This window comes from Cherax quadricarinatus, chromosome 56 (assembly GCF_038502225.1).
Source record: "Cherax quadricarinatus isolate ZL_2023a chromosome 56, ASM3850222v1, whole genome shotgun sequence".
NCBI classification, from domain to species: Eukaryota; Metazoa; Arthropoda; class Malacostraca; order Decapoda; family Parastacidae; genus Cherax; species Cherax quadricarinatus.
Window position 1 is genome coordinate 15933541 of NC_091347.1, and position 21473 is coordinate 15955013.

The 21473-nt window shown below is 41.8% G+C and overlaps 1 long non-coding RNA gene across 1 annotated transcript in view; it reads left to right on the forward strand.

The window, feature by feature from the left end:
* The first annotated feature begins 3450 nt into the window (after positions 1–3450).
* The window catches only part of LOC138854373 (uncharacterized), a 423554-nt gene continuing 405531 nt past the window's right edge, over positions 3451–21473 (forward strand). Inside the window, exon 1 of the long non-coding RNA XR_011393561.1 lies at positions 3451–3497. This is a non-coding gene — a long non-coding RNA (uncharacterized lncRNA). The remainder of the gene's footprint in view (positions 3498–21473) is intronic.

Genomic DNA, 21473 nt, shown 5'->3' on the forward strand with positions numbered 1-21473 from the left:
CACACACACACACACACACACACACATACTACTAACACTCTCACACACACACTTTTATGCGTTCAGGTATTTTCAAGGGGTGAGCAAGGGCTGTTAGTACTTCTGTGATCCCAGAAACCTTTGAAGATCCACTGACAATTTTTTTTTTTTCCTTCTTTTTTTTTTTTTTTTTTTTTTAAACTTTCCCTGAGACCGAGAGGGCCAGGAGTTGACTCTTCCACTCGTTTTCCCAAAGACTATAATCTTCCTAGATTTTTGGTTCAGAACCTTAAGCCTTTCTCATTCTATATTACCTTTTTTAATTCTACCCTTCCCTTATTCCTTCATTATTCACCATTTTCAGGTAGTCCCATTTTCTTGAATAGTTTCCCTTCCTCGCTGCATCATCTGTAGCCTTCTTTCCTGTTCACTCTGTGATTCCCATTCTTCCCATTCTTCTAAATCTCATCCCTGTTGCTTCCCGTTCTTCAAAGGCTTCTTATCCTTCATTATTTTTCTGTCCCTTGTCTGTGTTTCACCTCATCCACACTTGATTTACTTCTGCGGACTTTAGGCTTTGCTGTCACCCCATAAAATCCTCCCTCTCTATTTTCTTTATGGCTTGTCCCTTGTCCATCTCCATTATTATTATTATTATTATTATTATTATTATTAGTAGTAGTAGTAGTAGTAGTAGTAATAGTGTAGCAGTAACCCATTAATAGCTTGAGTTCTAGCCCCTTATAGGGCATACAGCGCCAGAAGAATAAGAAAGAGTCAGATTCGGTCCATGGAAAGGAAGGGTAGCTTCAATTCTATGATTCAAGAGCCCGTCATCGGCATCAATGCATCTCCTTTGAAGGTACCTCAATATTGAGACACCCCTCAAGGGAGGTTCCTAGATGCCGGTGAGGAATTTAATAATAATAATACTAATATATTGTGAGACTCTACCGTACGTTTCGTTTTACCGTCACACTAACCCATCTTTCTCCATAAAATCACCCTATTCCATCTTCATAACATCACCCTATTGCATCTAAATACTCTTTCCAGTCTTTAGTTCTCTTCGCGATATGTCTCTTCCGTCTCCGTTCTTGATATTTTCAGTCTCATGTTAATAGTTTGTCCATAGGAAAACGCTAAACCCGTAAGGAGTCGTACGGTGCCTGAGAAATGGGAGGTAAGCAGGTTTGATCCAAGGAAGGAGACGATAGCTCCAGAGTCTAGGATCAAGAATCTTTCACCAACGCCAAAACACTCACCTTTTTCTCTCACACACACACACACACACACACACACACACACACACACACACACACACACACACACACACACACACACACACACACACACACACACACACACACAGGGTTTGACAAGGTTAGGTTAAGGATCCCTAACTTTATTGACAAGCTAAGAGCTGTTACCTACATCAGCTCATTTGAAAGCATTTTCATTGTTATGAAACTTACAAGTAGGGAACAGGATGAAGTTGAAGCCATCTGTGGGCCAGCATTTTCATTTGATCAACTGACTTTATCTCGTTGATATTATGCTGTACGAACGTGTTCCAGACTCGAGTCGTCCTGAGGATAAATGATCTCAGATGAAGTGATGTTCTGGAGAAAGTTACAGCCGGAGTGAAGTTGCTGTTTTCTGCCCGTTTTGTGGTATAGAGGCTTTTCGCTGTCCTCGAAGTGGAACCAAGTGTGGTACTTTGACAATGTTGGCCTTATAGAGTAAGGCCACCCACATCCCTCCTGTGTTGAAGGCTCTGCTGAAATGACGGATCTATCCAGGATGGATCCAGGCGAGAGATGAGACGTCTTGCTCTGTTCTCTACCCTGTCAAGCAGTCGCAGATGAGAGGCAGGCAAACCAAGAAAGTGGAGCATACTCAAGGTGTAAGCGTACTTGTGCCTCATACAGAATCTTGCAACCCCTACTGTCCTCTCTACTTCTCTCTCTCTCTCTCTCTCTCTCTCTCTCTCTCTCTCTCTCTCTCTCTCTCTCTCTCTCTCTCTCTCTCTCTCTCTCTCTCTCTCATAGCCTTCCTTTAATATATTTCCTCATCCACTTTCCTTGTTTTTGAAGGCCCCAGACCATATTTAATTCCCATTTGCTTTCTTTAGAAAGACCAAACCACATTTATTTCCCCTTTGCTTTGTTTGGAATGCCCCAGACCCCATTTATTTCCCTTTTACTTTTTTGTAAAAGCCCCAGACTCCTCTACAACCTCCTCAAAATGACCCTCTTCTCTGATCCCAGATGTAAATTCAATGAATAATATATAATCCCGGAAGCATTTAAACCCCCCTCTCCCTCCCTGTCTCTACCACCTTCCCTGTCTGCCCTCCCCTTCTTTTATTGTCTCTCCCTCTTCCCCTCTGTTTCGTCCTCTCTTCCCCTCTTCCTCGCGCCGTCCTTGGCAGAAACAATTGCGCCTCGGAAGGGAAATCAATATTGGTTTTGTTCTGAGTTTAGTAATGGCTCTTCTACAACGTTAAAGTGTACGTTGTAGCGGCAGCAGGTGAAGTGAGAGACATTGTGTGTGTGTGTGTGTGTGTACTCATTGTAGTTGCAGGGGTCGAGACTCTCTTCCTGGCCTCGTGTGTGTGTGAGTGTGAGAGAGTACCTGCAGGTAAAGACAGATGACAAAAAGATTTTACTGTTTATGTCGAAGAAACTTGCTGTCTACATTGTTGAGAGGTAGGGAAAGTGTGTGTATTTACGCATAAACTAGAAAAATACCAGCAGTGCATATGGCCAAGAGGTGTGTTATAATGAAATCTGATATTCTCTCCCTCTCTTTCTCTTGATCACAAAGCATCATCGCTCCGTGGATGACAGTCGACAAACCACTCGACCTCAGCAACTGATCAAGCTCGCTGTTAAAACAAAACCCCCCAAAAAACTCGCTTTGACGACGTTAATTTGACGATGCAAGAAATGCACATCTTGCTGCTGGCGCAAATGTATTTAGTTATTTCATTACACAATAATACACTTCAAGGCCATAAATGATTATCTCTGTGTAATGATGAGAATGCCGTTGTGACATCCTGTTCAGACTGTTTTTTTTCTCTTTCCTTTGTTTCATTGTCATTTATTTATCTTTCTCTCTGCTGTAACTTAGGATATTTATAAAATGCCTCGAAATGTGCATTTCTTCTCCCGATTTATTACGCAATTGTGATTTTAATAAGTGTTTTATATTATCTGTACATAATAGTATTCATCTACAAAACGTATTTAGAATTTTAGTTCAATATTATATATATATATATATATATATATATATATATATATATATATATATATATATATATATATATATATATATATATATATATATATATAATATTATGGTACTTGTATTTCGACCAAATTTGCAGTTGCTGGAGCGACATATTGTAGGAGAAGGTTGTCTTTAGAGAGAGACATTACGACAAAGATCTCATATATTTGCAGATGCAGCATTCAGTGGTTGACGAGGTGCTCCCCACGTATTTTTAGGTTAGTGGCAAGATGTTGGGGTATGTAGGGCATACTCAAGTGTTGTAGGGGTGTTAAAGTGTTGCTTGTGTGGAGTTGAGTGTAGTGTAGCACTGCAAATTGACAGTGGTATTAAGGAGAAGGATAGGTGGGCGTATGGAAGGGGAGGAGGGTGCATGTGAGGGAGCACCAATAGAGGTGAAGGGTTTAAAGGAGGTGATTGGAAGGGGATGTACAGGGCATGGTTTCATCTCAGGACGGGAGAGGGGGGGTGGATTGGGTGAGAAGGGGTACACTGGAACGAGTTTAGTTCTCCCTCATTATTTTTACATTTCTGTGTCCTATTTATCCCATCACTTTTTCATCCCATTGTTTGATGAACTTGTAATGCTGTTTACTTAATTCTAGACTCTGATTTCAATCCAGAGAGAAAGAGAGAGGGAGAGAGAGAGCAAAAGCGAGATATGAGCTCTTTATCTTCAATGTAATACTTTAAAATACTTTTATATTTAATCCTGTGTACAACAAAACATTACAAGTAATCTGGAATACCAGAGAAGTGTAATTAGACTATGAGTATGGTTTATTAAAGTGTATTATCCGACCGAGGAGCACGTGTACTTTATTTACGCTTCAGATTACAAAATGGGGATTACTCAGCCCTATCAATTTGTTGCTGGGTGACCATTTCTCATATGTTTTTCACAGTCCATAAACCATATTTGTTTAGAAAACCGCTATTTAACACCAATAACGTCAATAATAATAATAAGGCTTCTGCTTATACTTTGCTATCCTTGACTCGTGTACCTAGTTAATACACAGTGGTTCTTAAGACTGAGGTAGATAGTTCTCGGTGCAACCTTCTAAGCCCTGTGCTGTCTGTCTTTCCTATGCACCCCTATGAATTATTATTATTATTTTATTTTTGTTCCTTTTCAAGCGCTAAACTCGTAGGGATCATGTAACTCCTGAAAAATGGGATGTGATCAAGTTTGATCTAAGAAAGAGTAGCTCTAGTTCCTTAGATCAAGAGCTCATTACCACCACCAACAGCATACCAGTGTAGGAAAACAACACGAAAGACTCGGTATCATTACACTATAACACGTGGTCTCTCCAGCTGAGGCGACCACGTGACCTGATGAGGATAATGGTTCTCTTGTCCATGGCGCGTGGTCTCTCCAGCTGAGGCGACCACGTGACATGATTTTCTCGTCCATGACGCGTGGACTCCAGCTGGGGCGACCACGTGACGTAACGTAATGGTGATAGTTCTCTCTTCTTTTTAATTAATGGTTTTACATAATTAGAATTTCATGAATGTATTTAATATTTGCTCAGCTTTAAAATATATGTAACCATATTGTATGGTATTAAATAAAAGCCTCCTACACACACATTGATGTAATAAAATCACAATAGACGAGTGATTTTATTAGTTTTCAATTAAAACACAATTTAAGAGAAACCACTACTAAATTCTGATGGTGACCACATAATTTGTCAGCACGGTCAACACTGTAATTTGTGTGATTATATATATATATATATTGTGTGTGTGTGTACGTACAGAGATGCCAATAAATACGAAGTAAATTAATAACAGAACTTGAATAACACTTACCGTTGTATCTATAACATCAGCTTTGTTGTAGATCAGAAACAGTCTTCTGATCTTGATCTTCTGAGATTAGAATAATAGCCAGTTGCGTAGTTATGTACCGCACTGTCGTGATATTAGCAGCTGCTTTCGTGTGTTGGTATTGGTGTACACACACACACACGCACGCACGCACGCGCGCGCGCACACACACACACACACACACACACACACACACACACACACACACACACACACACACACACACACACACACACACACACACACACACACACACACACACACACACATTCAACTAGACTCTCAAGTGAAAATGAACTCCCAGTTTTAACCAGTGAATAAATTTATTTGTTACGGTTCAGTACTACGGAAAGTGAAATAAAGAAGCTGACGCTCGCTTTATTTCCTCTTTCTTCCAGTGAATAATCACAAGTGTTTGTTCTAAATAATAATATATATGATATGCTTTTCAGAAACACGAATTGAAGGAAATATGTTATTGTGGAAAAAAATTGGTGCCCTGCAATGTCAACAATGAAAACTTTCCGGAAAATAATTCGATGCCATTAAATTTGCATTAATATGAAGTCACTATATAAACAGACCGCGCGTGGGAGATTGAAACTTATGACGACGACATTTCGGTCCGACTTGGACCATTAACTAGTCACAGCAGTGCCTAGTTAATGGTTTAAGTCAGACCGAAACGTCGTCACAAGTTTCAGTCTCCTGTGCATGAGTTATTTGTGAATTGTTCCAGTCACAGAATTGAGCCTTTTTATTAAATTGAAATCGCATTTACTAGATTATTCCAGTGAATATATTTTTGGAACGAGGGCCAGTTAGACATTTTGGAAGAAATATATTGATTCTGTTCGCGTATATGTATATATCTCACCCACGAAGGCGCTAAGTGTATCGTAAGGGTGGAAGGAATAAGCGCAGACTGAAACAAGCCATCAGTTTCTTCTTATGGAGCTTCGCCCGATATTCATATTCCGGCCAAATGTCAACACAGAGCGTTTAAAAATGACTGCATAATTGATATTGCTTGATATATAATCACGGTGTGCTACGATTACAAATCTAACTGACCATACATTAATTATGCTCACTCGTTAACATGACCTGTAGTTTTTTGTTATACTTTACTAACAGTTGTATCTTAAAACACAGATACTTCACTAATTATTATTATTACTCGTGTTTCTAAATCTGTAAGGGTCACATAGCTCTGTATTCTCAGTAGAGATAAACGGCAGCAGCGGCAGTTTCAATTACTCGACATCACGACCAGGACACTGAGAAGGACGAGTTGTGTCTTATCATTCCATCAGGCTGTGATGTTATGAAATATTTGTGGTTTGTTCTTAGATAGTAATTAGTGAGTATGTCTGTCTCTGAACACCTGCTCTTGGAAAAAAAACAGTTCGTTATGTGTATATGTAAATATATTAATACAAACACGCATAAATATATGCATACATACAGGTGGGAGAACCCACTACATATATACATATAGTAAAACAACTAAAAATAATCTTAGTACATTGTAACGTCGTATGACTTCTTGGCTTCCTTAAAAAGTTAAAGCATTTTTGCGAAATTATCAGAATATAAATATGCATAGTGACATCAATACATATAAGCATAACTTACGTGAAGGGTAGACTTCATTTCATCTTGAGTATTCACCATTCACTTGGACGACCTGCCTCCCATCTCGTTTCCGACTTCTAGACAAGGTGTATATGTGTGTGCGCGTGCGTGCGAGCGTATGTTTGTGTGTATGGTATGTATTTATGTATGTATGCTTAACACTTGCAGAGGCCCAAGTATTTTTTAACAACTATCTATGGCTGCGGAAGTGAGTCTGACCCGCTTCATCTGTCGCCCTTCACCCATAGTGTGTACTGCAGTAGGTTCGCCGGTTTTGTTCCGGCCCGGATCTTTTCCAGGTGGTGACCCGGCGTTGACCCACCCGGGTGGGGGGCCGATGCCGGTGTACAGAACCCTCGGCCATGACATGCGGGTTTGTCACTAATGAGAGTATAAATATTTCCATCACACTCAGACCTATTGATGTTGCGGCCGAGTGGTCATACGAGGGCCAACTACCCAGCCTCTGGGTTTACTAATAATCAAGATGAAAGCGGAACCAAACTACTTGAAGTTTTATCTCCTTCCCCCAGTCTAAATTAGACGTAAGGTCCTAATTTTACCTTAGAATTTACAAGGACATATGAACACAGGGAATACTGCAGTAGGCTTATTGGTTTGCTGATGAGTCCTATTTGATTGCACTCACTGATGATTGCATTTGTTTCTCACTAACTCATCTTTTAAATTTTACAAAATGTTAACTTAAAGTTTGTTTCACTCATTGCGACTCTGTTGTTAAATAAAATTATACCTATATTCATTTTAATTATAGGCAGAATTTCTCTTCTTGGCTAAACACTCCTCCATTTCGAGGTTATTTTTCACTGGTACACGGAAATAATCGAGTACAAATTAGGGTGTCAGAGGACCCCCCTATAGTTCGACTTATGTCTGTATTTAAGAGGCCGTCGAGTCATTAGGATATCATGGGAGGTGTTAGTGGTCCCGCTGGTCAAGGAAGTAATGATAAGTCTTGGTGTGTTGGTGGCTTACAGGACAGATGTATTAGTGGCTTTCCCTGGTGTTTGTGGAGTGTTGTGGGAGAGAGAGAATTTTTGTCGAAAAACATATTTATAGGTTGTATATGCAGGCATTTGTCCTCCTGGGCATAAATACTGCGTCCATCATTAAAATCCTGGTTTAACAATTCTTGATCCACCGGGAGGCCTGGTCCTGGACCGGGTCGCGGGGGGCGTAGACCTTCTGAACACCCTCTAGTTATAGAAGATGACTCCAACTCGAAATGTGTTTACAATAACGACCGGCACGATTTTGCCTATGACATCTCTATAACTGTGACAAAATTCTATTCCATAATTGCTGAGGATTCCGTTAAAATGCAAAAATTATTGCAGTTCCTCTACAATACATTGTAAAATAAATAAATTTCAACCGTATTGTATCACAGCACAATTGTATTTTTTATTATTGTATCCTTGTATCATTAAAACACTAAATAGTTTTTGAGCCTGTGAAACGTTAAACATTATTACTTCATATTCTAAACATGCAAAAGTATAATAAACACTGCTTAACGGGACAAACTAAAACATAAGGCAGAAGATACGGAGAGAACCATATATTTCAGCCTCATCATGGAGAAGAGGACCTCAGTAGCAAGGCGAGATACACAGTACACTTCTTATATTGTTCCTTTGTGCCGTTATATCAGAAGCGATGAGAGGAGAAGGTTTGACAGGAGCCGAAAGCAAAAGCTAATGGCTAGCAGAGACCTGATCATATCAGGGTGAAATTATTGAGCTAAAGTAGTCAGCTGCTTTTCCAGCTGGGCAATTAGTGAGACACATGCCGAGGAACCTGAGAAGGCAGGATGAACAGCCAAGTGGGTGCACGATGACGGAGGCAGAAACACACGGAAAAAAATAAATTCCGGGAAAGAATGAGTGTGAAACATGGGGAAGGATCAGACGACAAGTATTTACAAGGATGGTAAACAACAGAAGTACATTTATTAAAGACTACCACTACACACAAAAAAATCAACAAATGTAAAATTGTGAAATGTGTGGAAGGGCGGAGAAAGATAAAGACCCAAGTAGCCATAAATATATACCTGGGCATTATTTAGGTATTATAAAGTTTGTCATAACGGTATAATTACCTGCGAGTAAGAGCTTCGCCCTCTGCGTCTGAATTAAAATTTGTGGTAACCTTATCAAAGGAACTTTTTCATATCCATCTAATTATTCTAATATATAAGACCAAAAGTTTTTCCGTCTGTCCTTTGTCTCTCAATTCAGCCTTGCCAAACTGCATTGTTTCATTTTTACCCCGAATAGGTTTTAGGTTATGTTAGGTCTAACGTTTGTTAAAAACCAGCGGGAAATTGAAACAAAATCTAAATGAAGTTTCACAGCAGTTATCCGTCGAGGAAGGTGCCTTAAGGCCGGCGAGTGGCTCTTGATCCAAGGAAGTAGATCTATCCTTCAATTGAATTGTCTTCCATTCCACATTCACTGTTTTAACCCAACGAGTTTAGCGCCTTCCTGACTGTAATGATAAAGCAACTAATGTAAATGCTCCGGGATAAGCTAACTGTGTACGTTTGTTGCAGTATTGACTAAGTCATCAGCGGGGCTTGCGGCTGCTTGTCGAATAAGTTGAAATGTTGAGAAAAAACTTGACTCCTGATTTTTTTTTCACCCAGGTCACAACACCACCACCACCTCCTCCTCTTCCTCCTCCTCCTCCTCCTCCTCCAGGTCACGACTCCTTGCCCTCCTCGAGGCAATGATTCCTCTTCTACTTCTTTCTCCAGGTTGATTTGCCCTCTTCCAGGTGACGGTACGTCCTCCTCCTCTGGGTAAGGTTATCTTCCTATTCCTCATTTCTTCCACCTCATCTTCCTCCACATATTCATCATCCTACTTCTCGTTCTCGCCGTTGTCGTCGTCGTCGTCCTCCTTTTTTTCCTCTTCCTCCTGCCCGTCCATTTCCTTCTACCTTCTCTTGTTCTTTCTTTCCATCCTCCTCCAGGTAATGACACCTCACCTTCCTCCAGGTAACAGCATCTCCAGGTAATGGCACTTCTCCTTCCTCCAGGTAATAACATCCATGTGACGACGCCTCTCTTCTCTTCCTCCTCCTTGCCTCTCTAAATCCTCCAGGTAACGGCGCTTCGTCTTCCTCCAGTCATTGACAACACCACCTCCAAGTCAGGACGCTGAACAGTTTCTCCCACAGAATTTTTAGCTATGTAAAACTCCGGTTTTAGGCATTCTTTGTTTTTTATCTTGAGTGTTCACTCCTTTCTTTCCTCTTCTTTCTCTGGTTTCCTCCTTTCCTGCAACACTTCCTCTTTCACGTTTTTTTGTTCAGTTTCCTTTGAATCCTTTCCCTCTTTCCTCTATTGGAACTCGACATTCCATCTCGGTTTCTTTTCCACGAACCTCTGTTCTTGGCTGTCTGACCCATTCCTTCTATCCCTCTCCCCTATCCCAACCCTCTCATCTTACCCGATTCTCTCTCTCTCTCTCTCTCTCTCTCTCTCTCTCTCTCTCTCTCTCTCTCTCTCTCTCTCTCTCTCTCTCTCTCTCTCTCTCTCCCTCTCCCTCTCCCTCTCCCTCTCCCTCTCCCTCTCCCTCTCCCTCTCCCTCCCTCCCTCCCTCCCTCCCTAGTCTCCACATCTTTCTACCTGTTATCCCTTTTTCTCTTTTCCACATACATCATTTATATTCTGACAGAGCACGTGGGGTTACTACTATTTTTTTTTCTTGAATCTGTTCTTCGAGGAAACAGCGCAACCCCACTGGTGTCGTAAGTCCAGTAGTTAAGTGGTTTGACCATATATCTGCACTGAAAGTAGTTGGTGTGATTTTCTGGCTGGACGGGTTATATGGGCATATATTCTTACACCTCTTTCTGTTCACCTCAGTAAATATGTACTTACGTATTAGGCGACGGGAGGGACGGGTATAACATGGTTTTGGCTAGGTTTGGAAATAAACTAAGGATAGCAGCGTTTAGCTGTAGTGATGGAATGTTTAATAAAAACTTGATCTTGTGGGCCTGGTCTGTGACGGAGCCGAGGAGACGATAATCCCCGAAAGCATCTTCAGGTACTTCTCAGGTGTGTGTCCTCGACGTTCCTACGCCAGTGACGCCTACCTAGACTACCTGCTCTACCCACCTACAACTTCAACCCTCCCTACATAATGCCTCTCCTTACAGTACCGTCCAGACTATATCTCCCCACCTGCCACTCTCCAGAGTCCTCGCCAGTCAGCTTTCTCTGTCCCTTCTGCCCCCACAGCCTTTCTTCTTCACCCTTATTTAAAGGATGACCCTCTTGGTGAAGGGATTTTGATAGAAGGAACTGAGGTTACCTTTCCCTTTCTAAAAGCATACTTAATTAACTTCCACGTCCCGGTTGCTGTGTGACACCCACAGGTTTACCGCTTCCCCATGTTCACAATAATAACAATAATAATCCTCTCCCATCTCCAAGAAGATATAAACCAAGTTTTCCAGTGGGCAACGGAGAACAATATGATGTTTAATGAAGACAAATTCCAACTACTCCGTTATGGAAAACTGGAGGAAATAATAGCTAAGACTGAGTATACTGCAAACTCTAATCACGCAGTAGAGCGGAAAAGTAATGTGAAGGACCTATGTGTGGTAATGTCCGAAGATTTCGTCTTCAAGGACCACAACAATGCCACTATCACGTCTGCGAGGAAAGTGATAGAATGAATGATGAGAACATTCAAGACAAGAGATGCTAAGCCAGTGATGATCCTTTTTAAATCACTTGTTCTCTCTAGGCTGGAATACTACTGTACATTAACGTCCCCATTCAAGACAGCTGAAATTGCAGATTTAGAGAATGTACAGAGAACCTTTACTGCACGTATAAGTTCCATCAATCATTTTCACTACTGGGAACTCAGGAAGCACTTGACTTGTACTCACTGGAGCGCAGGCGAGAGATATATATCATAATCTACACCTGGAAGATTCTGGAGGGACTGGTTCCTAATCTGCACACAGAAATCACTTCCTACGAAAGCAAAAGACTTGGCAGGCGATGCAACATACCCCCAGTGAAAAGTAGGGGCGCCACTGGTACACTAAGAGAAAACACAACAAGTGTCCGGGGCCCAAGACTGTTCAACAGCTCCCCACCAGCCATAAGGGGAATTACCAATAGACACCCGGTTGTCTTCAAGAGGGAGCTGGAGAGATACCTAAAGTCGGTGCCGGATCAGCCGGGCTATGGTTCGTACGTTGGACTACGTGCGGCCAGCAGTAACAGCCTGGTTGATCAGACCCTGATCCACCGGTAGGACTGGTCGTGGACCGGGCCGCGGGGGCGTTGATCCCCGGAATGCCCTCCAGGTAGACTCCATACATCCCTCCGTGCCAATCCTCAACCACCAGCCACCCATCTCTCTGCCTATCACCACTCTTATCCCCCCCGCCCACAACTACCAGCCGTTACCGTGCCCCAACAGGTGATGGGGCGCCGACATATAGCAGGCGGGCCCAAGGCTTCAAATACGGGCAGCCTGAGGGAGGCTGCGAACCCCGCCAGACCCCTCTATTAACCTATTCCTGCGTCCTACCCGACCGGGGGACAACCGTACAATTACCTGGCGACTCCCTCCAACTGTTATCATTGTTTTCCTATCATCACTTTCCTCGTTACTATCCATATTTCGCCAAGCGAACAAAAACAAAGAAATGTGAGTGTGCGTTACTTCTGACAAACGATACCTAAGACGATAGTGAGAGAAGGTTTGTAAATAAAGACGCTAAAAGAAACGTCGGCTCTTCAAAAAGACAAGAGTCGTGATGGTAAAGGAAGAAAATGGTGATGGGGACTGGGTCAGAGGGTCGGGGATAGACGAGAGGGATACCCACCTCTGGGAACACCCAAGATAAAATGAATGGGAAGAGAGGGGGATGGAAGTTGGTGATTAAGTACCTTGTGTGTGTGTGTGTGTGTGTGTGTGTGTGTGTGTGTGTAAGTTTCATGTAGGTGCAGGTGGGAGGCTGGGTATGATTACCTGTTCGTGGTTCGAGGCGTATAGCTTAGCTTATGGTATCCTGTTTTTAATTATATTTGTTAATCGATGCACAGTTGTTTCACAACCCGATGAAGTTCATTACACGTGTCAACTAGTGCATTCTTACACTCCTTTCTCTGAAACTTAAATGTGTACTCCTGTTTCCCTTGTTGTTACTCCTAAAACTCATCATCCTATATGTGGTCTTCTATCTTATGATTCATGTAGAGGACATTAGCATTAGCGGGGTCTGTACTTACAGCAGATATATTAAGGAATATGTCCTGACATTTCACAAGATTAATGGCACCACACACTTTATGCAGGACACTGCTCCGTGTCACATGTCAAAACAGGTCAAGAAATACATTTAAGGGAACAATATCAGTGTGATCTAAACCTTGGTAAAAGATACCGACAAATTGGTTTAAAAACACTTGAGCAAACACTAGGACATTAGAAAACGTTTCGGTCCTGGGACCTTGATCACTTCCCAGTACCAAAACGTTTTCTAATAAATGTATCCTAGTGTTTACTCACGTGTCTTTTTAAACCAACAATATCAGCGTTATCTAGTGGCCAGGGAATAGCCTTGTATCATCACATATTTTCCACTAAATACAGTGTAAGGTTTTTATGTCTTCAGAACTCGTATTGCTTGATACCAGAAGCCATCTCGTTGCTCGTCGTAAAGAGGGAAGTGGAGTGTGCTGGAAGATGGAAGTGGAATGTGCTGGAAGAGGGAAGAGTCCTGGGAGAGGGAAGTGGAGTGTGCTGGGAGGGGGAAGTTGTGAGTGCTGGAAATGGGAAGTGGTGTGTGCTGGAAGTGGGAAGTAGTGTGTGCTGAAAGTAGGAAGTGGTGTGTGCTGGAAGTGGGAAGGATGTGTGCTGGAATAGGAAAGCGGGGTATTTTTTTGAAGAAGAAGAGTATGGGGAAGGGAGAAGGAAACGGTAGGGTGGAAGAAGGAAGTGGGAGACGTTAGGAGATGGAAGTGAAAAGATATAAAAGTGGATTGGACGGGTTGAAGAGGGAGGTTATAAGAAGGGAATGGGGAGTAGTTTCTTTTGGAGGATGTTGAAAAGGGGTGGGAAGGATAGAGAAAAATTGAGGGAAGAGGAATGGAAAGGAAACAAAACAGTTATAGGAGACTGACGGAAGACGAAGAGGGGAGGTCGATAATATTGCAAGAAAAGTTGATGGAAATGACGGTGGGAAAAGGATGTTTAGTAAAAAAGAAAGTAAAGAGGGAAGATGAGACAAGAAGAAGCTGAAGAAGAAAAAAAGTGGAAAAGTGGGGTGAAGATTAAAAAAATGAATTGAGAAGTGAGATAATAGGGGAAGGGAAGGGTTGAAGGGAGAAGGGGAAAGACAAGAGATGAAATACGACGATAATGGAGAGGGTAGAAGAGATTAAAGACGATAGAGAGGAATACGATTCGCCTCATTCCGAAGTACCCTAGCGTCTCCTCTCGTATTATTTACCAGTCTAATTTTGTTTCACCAGTGAACATGTTTATACACTTCTGCCTCATCTAAATTCATGTCAGTTGTGAACAATAAGAGACTTCACTCTGACCTAAATGGATCTTCATTTATGACTGTTTCCCATTCTGATTTATCCGTATTTATGCAAACTGTTGCCTATCGGTCAGAGGTAAGAATAGGTAGAGAACAGCAAAAGTCGACAAGTGGAAATAAAGACACTGGTAGCAAAGAGTTCTTTTAATACAACGTTTCGCTCAAGGCTGAATGACGATACACCAGGACTGACAACACCATAGAACAGAGCCTAAGGAGTCTTCGGTGAAGCTTGTATTAAAGGAATTCTCTGCTGCCATTGTCTGCATAGACTTGGGAGTACTAGGGGGCGACATATAGCATAGGATTTTAGAGTTCACACCTAGTCTATCTGCTGAGAAGAACTATGCATTTTTATTTCGATTAAGGCCTGTCCTTGCATCATGTCTGATGCAAGGACAGGGAGCCTTTTGCATTAATGCAAAAGGCTCCCTGGCCACTTCCCCAAACAATTGTGAGAAAATGGCATGGAATTTTTTTAGAAGAGATAGAAGTGGATGGAAGACGTGGATTACAAACTACTGATTCTACTTCTAAATACTGCGGTGTAGGTGAACGCGTACAACTGGACATCATGAATAAGTTGTGAGCAACACCAGGATACTGGTGGCCACTGCTCTAACTACCACAGCCATTACTGCTGCATCTACTTCTATCACTTCCGTTATTAACTCGGGTGGTTCACTGCTAACTGTTCATCCTAATGCAGTTGTTCATCTAACGTCCCAAATCCGTTGATTGCAGTTTGCCCATGTGCAGTATTTAGTTGAATCTTATTCCTGCAATGCCTGCCCAGCCGGTTCTTCAATGATTGGATTGTCTTTGTGCTCACAACTTAAGGAGGTAGTTTGTTCCCTTCAGCTATGTCAAGATACTCACAGAAAGGCAGAATTTTATATGATGATGTTTACAATCAACTATGTGTCTTTGCATTGCTTTGCTTGTCCAGTTATGTCTTAATCCAGAAGAGAACTACAATACTGTGTCTTTATCAATCTCTTGTGTGGATCCGCATCCAATACCTTGCTGAAGTTCTCATAAATAATGTTTTAATCTTAATCATGGTCCACTACCCTACGTAACGTAGAGAACAGCTGTAATTTTGGTAGGCAAGAATGAAAAATTGTGAAGTGGTATTGAGACCTTTTTTGATGAAGTTATGTTCACCAAAGCGACCTGTAAGTGTGATATTAATTTTAATTCTTAGTACTAATGAGATCCAGTTGATAGAACGGAAATTCGCAGCTATCTGTCGCACCTTCTTTCACACTCTTGGCACGATGCGTGTTTATAATTATTGATTAGAGATTAGCTGTTACACACGTATTATCATACATAGACGACTCGAAACGAACTTCAAAACTCATTTTCACTTGAATGTGATGATAAGCGAAGTATTTTATGAGATATTTACTCTAAAGCAATTAAAAACATACTGCACTTTGCGGCCAGCCTGCCACAAAGTGTATGTGTAACTGTGTATAATCATCACCCGGCATAAATATAATTTATGTATGGAATAAGTGAAATAGAATGTACATACCAAATTATATTTTACACCTCACGATCACGTAGTTCTGTGTTATCCAATGTAAGGTAAAATAATTAGACAACAGCAGTCAATACAGTGGAATCTGCTTAATTTTTGTCAGGGAAAGTCATATTTTTAGCATGAACAAGAGCGGCCATGTGTAGTGTAATATATTTTCCAAAGAATTATATGTAGTCAGAGGTCACTCTAACCACACACACACACACACACACACACACACACAGGAAATGACCGGGAAGTATGTGAAGAACTCAACAAGAGATTCAAAGAAGTGTTCACAGAGGAGACAGAAGGGACTCCAGAAAGACGGAGAGGTGGGGCACACCACCAAGTGCTGGACACAGTGCACACAACCGAGGAAGAAGTGAAGAGGCTTCTGAGTGAGCTAGATACCTCAAAGGCAATGGGGCCAGATAACATCTCCCCATGGGTATTGAGAGAGGGAGCAGAGGCGCTATGTGTACCCCTAACAACAATATTCAATACATCTATCGAAACAGGGAGATTGCCTGAGGCATGGAAGACAGCAAATGTAGTCCCAATCTTTAAAAAAGGAGACAGACATGAAGCATTAAACTACAGTCCAGTGTCACTGACATGTATAGTATGCAAAATCATGGAGAAGATTATCAGGAGAAGAGTGGTGGAACACCTAGAAAGGAATGATCTCATCAACAGCAGCCAGCATGGTTTCAGGGACGGGAAATCCTGTGTCACAAACCTACTGGAGTTCTATGACATGGTGACAGCAGTAAGACAAGAGAGAGAGGGGTGGGTGGATTGCATTTTCTTGGACTGCAAGAAGGCGTTTGACACAGTTCCACACAAGAGATTGGTGCAAAAACTGGAGGACCAAGCAGGGATAACAGGGAAGGCACTACAATGGATCAGGGAATACTTGTCAGGAAGACAGCAGCGAGTCATGGTACGTGGCGAGGTGTCAGAGTGGGCACCTGTGACCAGCGGGGTCCCGCAGGGGTCAGTCCTAGGACCAGTGCTGTTTCTGGTATTTGTGAACGACATGACGGAAGGAATAGACTCTGAGGTGTCCCTGTTTGCAGATGACGTGAAGTTGATGAGAAGAATACACTCGATCGAAGACCAGGCAGAACTACAAAGGGATCTGGACAGGCTGCAGAACTGGTCCAGCAATTGGCTCCTGGAGTTCAATCCCACCAAGTGCAAAGTCATGAAGATTGGGGAAGGGCAAAGAAGGCCGCAGACGGAGTACAGTCTAGGGGGTCAGAGACTACAAACCTCACTCAAGGAAAAAGATCTTGGGGTGAGTATAACACCAGGCACATCTCCTGAAGCGCACATCAACCAAATAACTGCTGCAGCATATGGGCGCCTAGCAAACCTCAGAACAGCATTCCGACATCTTAATAAGGAATCGTTCAGGACCCTGTACACCGTATACGTTAGGCCCATATTGGAGTATGCGGCACCAGTTTGGAACCCACACCTAGCCAAGCACGTAAAGAAACTAGAGAAAGTGCAAAGGTTTGCAACAAGACTAGTCCCAGAGCTAAGAGGTATGTCCTACGAGGAGAGGTTAAGGGAAATCAACCTGACGACACTGGAGGACAGGAGAGATAGGGGGGACATGATAACGACATACAAAATACTGAGAGGAATTGACAAGGTGGACAAAAACAGGATGTTCCAGAGATTGGACACAGTAACAAGGGGACACAGTTGGAAGCTAAAGACACAGATGAATCACAGGGATGTTAGGAAGTATTTCTTCAGCCACAGAGTAGTCAGTAAGTGGAATAGTTTGGGAAGCGATGTAGTGGAGGCAGGATCCATACATAGCTTTAAGCAGAGGTACGATAAAGCTCACGGCTCAGGGAGAGTGACCTAGTAGCGATCAGTGAAGAGGCGGGGCCAGGAGCTCGGACTCGACCCCCGCAACCTCAACTAGGTGAGTACAACTAGGTGAGTACACACACACACACACACACACACACACACACACACACACACACACACACACACACACACACACACACACACACACACACACACACACACACACTCGCACACGCTATAACTCGACTCGTGTAACCACAAATAGGTGAATGCAAATAGGCGAGTACGTACACACACACACACACACACACACACAACTGTGTGTGACGGAAGGAATAGATTCCGAAGTGTCCCTGTTTGCAGATAATGTGAAGTTGATGAGAAGAATTCAATAGAACAAGGACCAGGCAGAACTACAAAGGGATTTGGACAGGCTGTAGGCTTGGTCCAGCAATTGGCTCCTGGAAATCAACCCCACCAAGTGCAGTCATGAAGATTGGGGAAGGGCAAAGAAGACCGCAAGCGGAGTACAGTTTGGGTGGGGGGGGCAGAGACTACAAACTTCACTCAAGGAGAAAGATCTTGGGGTGAGTATAACACCGGGCACATCTGAGGCGCACATCAACCAGATAACTGCTGCAGCATACGGGCGCCTAGCAAACCTCAGAACAGCATTCAGAAATCTTAAGGAATCGTTCAGGACCCTGTACACTATGTACGTCAGGCCCATATTGGAGTATGCAGCAACAATTCGGAACCCACAAGTAGCCAAACACGTAAGAAAACTAGAGAAAGTGCAAAGGTTTACAACAAGACTAGTCCTGGAGCTAAGGGGTATGTCCTACGATGTGAGGTTAAGGGAAACCGACCTGACGACACTTGAAGACAGGATAGATAGGGGAGATATGATAACGACATATAAAATACCGAGAGGAATCGACAAGGTGGACAGAGAATGTTCCAGAGATGGGACACAACAAGGGGTCACAGTTGGAAGTTGAAGACTCAGATGAATCACAGGGCTGTTAGGAAGTATTTCTTCAGTCAGAGTTGTCGGGAAGTGGAATAATCTGGGAAGTGATGTAGTGGAGACAGGAGCCATACATAGCTTTAAGAAGAGGTATGACAAAGCTCATGGAGTAGGAAGAGTGACCCAGTAGCGGCCAGTGAAGAGGCGGGGCCAGGAGTTGGGACTCGACCTCTGCAACCACAAGTAGGTGAGTACACACACACACAAACACACACACACATATATGCATTCACGAACGAGTGCTTTTTTAAACAACAATACTGCGACAGGCCGGGAATCTAATCTCCGATCCTCTAGCACGCCTCATTGAGAAGCCTCCAAAATTCCGAGTATCTAGTCCACTGGGCCATCAATATTTCAGATATTAGGTGCCTATATATATATATATATATATATATATATATATATATATATATATATATATATATATATATATATAATGTCATGCCGAATAGGTAAATCTGGTCAATTAGCAAAAACTCTTTTAATATTAGGTCCTTTCTAAATTTTCTCTTGTACATTAAAAGATATATTTTTTTCATTTACGTTAATGTAAAAATTAATAATTTTGCTCCAAGAGACCCTTAGAAAACTTACCTGACCTTATTATAACAAGCGCAATATAATCTAGTCTAATCCAACAAAATATATTTTAGATAAGTTGACAGTAATTTAATACTAAACGCAATCAAATATATTTTTTTTCGTTAGCATCAGAATGATTTTGAGAAATTAATGCATACAAAAACATTTATGCTTGCACCGTATTCAGCAAGACGAGCGCTGTTATCTAAGCCAAAATAGCAAGTTTTACGTATTCGGCACGACATTATATATATATATATATATATATATATATATATATATATATATATATATATATATATATATATATATATATATATATATATATATAAAGAAATTTAATATTCCACTTTATTTATTATTGCTCAGATCTTAAGCATTGTTTATACTATATAAATATCAGCTAACTCTGTATTTCAGATTAATTTACACTCGTGTACGTACATAACGTAAGTAACATTTTTGAAACTCTTTCTAGCTGTATGTTAACAGATCATTCACTTACTTCGGAAAGTAACCCCATAATATTTACAATAACAAGTTTCCAGAGATGAAGAATCATAGGTATGATTCCCACATATCAAAAACTGTTCATATTTCACATCAGAGAAGAAAAAAACATTAAAATGAGTAAGATATAGAACTATAAATTTACAAAAATTTACCGACCAAAAACTGCGCCGTAACTTGTGAAGGAATCGGTTTTTACCTGTTTTGTGATCACGGGTGACGAGGTGGGGATGGCGGTAGTAGGTGGTGGTAGGTGTGATGGAGGGGGGTGGAGGTGGTAGGTGGGGAGGAGGTGTTGGTAGTTCCAGGTTGGGAGGAGGGTCTGAAAAGTGGGGATGATGGTGGTGGGAGGAGGGAAGTGATGGTGGTGGTAGATGGGTTTACGGCAATGGTGGTTGTTGGTGGGAAGGATAGGGTTGGTAGCTGGGGATGATGGTGGACCTGAGAGGAAGGGATGTGTGGGTGGAGTGGAGGAGTTAGATAGGGGTGAGTTTAGAAGGGGTGGGCTTGTGAGGTGTCGGTAGACAGAAGGGGTTTATTTTGGAAGTTAGGTGTGGGTGGGATGAAAGGGTGGGTTTTGGTGGAAGGTGTGGGTAAGATGGAGTGGATGTGGGGAGATATGGATAGGGTGGAGGTGTGGGTAGATGTGGAAACGGGGGGAAGGTGCAGGTGGGTAGGGGACTTGGGAGGTATGGGCGGCCACCCGTGTCTCCGCGCCGCCCATGGGACACGCTACCTTCATGCTTGGCTGAGGTGGGCGGGAAAAGGTAACACGGCATTGGTGGAAGGTGGGTGGCAGAGAGAGGATATGTGGTGGCAGAGAGATGAGAACAGGTGGGTTGCAGAGTGGTGAAAATGGGTGGATGACAGAGGGCGAGAACGGGTGGGTGGCAGTGTATGGGTGGATAACAGATGGAGGGTGGGTGGCTAGAGTGAGTGATTGACAGGTGGCAGGGGAGGGTGAAAGGAGTGGATGGATGACAGGTGGATAAGGTAGCAACAGTAACTGAAGAATTTGTCAAGTTCTGCTCTCACTATATATATATATATATATATATATATATATATATATATATATATATATATATATATATATATATATATATATATATATATATATTAATCAAGTTTTCACTTGATTAATTCTCCCTCCTCTCCTTCCCGACCTTGAAAAAAATCCCTTGCTTAGAGTGCTTTATTTTGCTTTCTATTTTTCAATATGGATATGGAAAAATTTTCTTCCCGAATTTCATTGCCTATACATGGATATCTTGAGCCAACGAACATAAATTTTTAACTTAATTGGAATCTTACTAACAGAAATAATTTATTAGAATCTCACTAACAGAAATTCTTAACTTAATTGTAATCTTATAACAGAAATTCAAATGCAGATAATTTATTTAGAGAACTTACATAAAGAGGATCAGATATAAAATATTTGACGTATCACATTGAATACAACTTTTAAAATGAGAAATAATGAGGGTACAATGTTCAGCGTAGAACAAAAAATGTACGGGCATATAATACAAGGAATTGATATTAGTATGTAATCTTTTAGTATATACTTTACTGGTACGTAATCTAGTTTCCCAATCAGCTCTT